Below are 2749 nucleotides of genomic sequence, written 5' to 3'. Positions count from 1 at the left end.
TAGTTAAGTTTAATTAGTTCTAAGTTCTAGGCGACTGATGACCTCAGAAGTTAAGTCGCATAGTGCTCAGAGCCATTTGAACCATTTGAACAACGACCCACACAACACACCCACTCACCACAGAGACCACACAGGCGCCCACAACTACGACTCAAACAGCTGACACACAAGCTAGCCCACACCAGACGCCAACACATGTACCAGCTGCAGGCAACACAACCAATAACCCACAGGCTGACATTGCCAACATTAACTCAACACCCCGAAGAATATTGGAGACATTATTCCCTGGATTCACAAGCACCGAAGTAGTCATGAAGATTACGGGGTGTGTCTTACAACACTTCACACAGTTCATGTCGGGCTCGCTCATCTTGACTAGGATACAAACTATTATCATACCACTGTTCACACAAGTACATGGATAACACGCCACACCAGCCCCGAAACGAAAACGCCAACACAAATTCACAGATCCTATTTTGGAATGCCAACTGGATCGCAAACAAAAGAGCCGAAATGGTTGCGTTCATGGAGCGAAAGGGTATCCGAATCACCCTAGTGAACGAAACACTCCTTACGCCTCACAAACAGCTAAACATCCCAGGTAACTGCGTTTATCGTACCGACCGAGCGGACGGCAGGAAGGGGGGCGGCACAGCCATCATCATACACAAAGACATAAAACACACGAACATCGATCTCCGTGCGCTTAAGAGACTAGAGGCCACGGCCATCAGGATCAAGTTCAACGGAGCCAACACCACACTGGTATCGCTGTACAAACCTGCTTAAAACATAGTAACACGCGATATCATCACAGTTCTCAACAAAGCACCGCGGGTATCTCCGCAGGAGTTTTAAACGGAGAACACCCCGCCTGGAATTCACTAATACATACCTCCAACGACAAGAAACTATACGATCATGCACTAGGCGGAAACTACATTATACTTGGGACGGACGTTCCCACGTACGTGCCTGCACAGGCGCGACACAGGCCAGACGTGTTACATAGCTCTCATCAAGGGCATCACATGCACACTCGACCTTATGGTTCAAGACGATCGGGACTTAGCCCACATGCCTGTAATACTGCACATGGAAGAAACACTGTAAGCCACAGAACCACGCATAATACTGAACTAAATGCACGCGAATTGGACACTCTTCAAGGAAAAGCCTGATAGTTGTATTTCGGACACCCACGAAATTAACAACACGCAACAAATAGATGAGGCGGTGGAGGCTCTTACTAATGCTGCCCAAGACGCGATGACTGACGCCATTCCACATACAACACCAAAACAACACTCGACGGCCCTGTCCCAGGAAATCTTGGGCCTTATCTGAATGAGGAACCGCCTCAGGAGATACTGGCAGCGTACCAGGTGCCTGTTCTATAAACTGCACGTCAACAGTCTCCAGGGTATAATGCGGGACAAAATACAAAGATTTCGAAACGAACAATGGGGGCAGAAAGTCGCAGGGCTAGATTCCACACGTCCTGGCGAGTGGAAGCTAGCCAGACACTTCACCAGGGAGGAACAATACATTCCCACTCTACAGGGACCAGACGGCCCAGCCTAATCCGCGAAGGAGAAAGCAAAGCTTATGGCCACAACACTTGCAGCGTCTTTAATGCCCAATCTTGCTCCTTCAGATCCAGTATTCACACTTGAAACGGACCAAGAGGTTACACGACTTGTAGCCCAGCACCCGCACGCCGAAATCAGACGTACTAGTAGAAACGAAGTTACTTGGACTATCAAGCTTACGAATGCTAGGAAAGCCCGTGGACCCGATGGAATTCAAAACCGTGTCCTCCAGGAGTTTACAGATAGAGCCGTAGAATACCCTGCACATATAACGAATGCCATCTGAAGACACCAACACTTCCCTGACTATTGGAAGGCGACCAAGGTCCTGATGTTCAGGAAGCCAGGGAAAGACCACTCCCTCCCACAAAATTACCTACCCATCAGTCTGCTGTGCTCCCTAAGCAAGACTGTTGAGAAGGTAATACTTAAACGCATCACCAGAAACTGCATCGCCAATGACAACCTAAGGCCAGAGCAATTTGGCTTTAGGAATCGCCACTCAATAACACAACTCCTCGGCGTAGTCAAACATGTAACATACGGCTACAACACGAACAAAGCCACAGGGGCCTTGTTCGTGGACATCGTAAAAGCTTTCAATCGTCTCTGACACAACGGCCCTATACGAAAGCCAAGCGATGCTGGTTTCCCCGACGGACTCGTACATCTCACATACTCATATCTCACGAACAGATGTTTTAACACTGACGTGCAGGGCAAACAATCGACACAACATGTTATCCAAGATGGAGTAGCGCAGGGAAGCATTCCCAGGCCCACCTTGTTCAACCTGTACATTAATGACTTTCTAGCAACGCTAAACACGACGTTAGCCATCCACGCGCATCCTTGCGCAAGACTGGGAACAGTCGAACATAAATTCACGAATACAGATGGCACTCAGAACTGCTGAGCCTTGGTTGGAATGATGGCTTATTAAAGGATACGTCGACAAGTGCGAAGCAGTTCTGTTCACACACAGACCGAAGCTACTGCGCAAACACCAACACTGTCGACAGGTAACACTTCATGCACGCCCGATACGTTTCCGGGAGAAAGTCAGATACCTCTGTGTCTGGCTGGACCGGAAGCTTACATGGAGGGATCACATTGAATACGTTGGCAACAGAGCGCACGCGAGACTCAAA

Source organism: Schistocerca nitens, chromosome 3 (assembly GCF_023898315.1).
Source record: "Schistocerca nitens isolate TAMUIC-IGC-003100 chromosome 3, iqSchNite1.1, whole genome shotgun sequence".
NCBI classification, from domain to species: domain Eukaryota; kingdom Metazoa; phylum Arthropoda; class Insecta; order Orthoptera; family Acrididae; genus Schistocerca; species Schistocerca nitens.
This window is presented reverse-complemented; position numbering follows the sequence as displayed.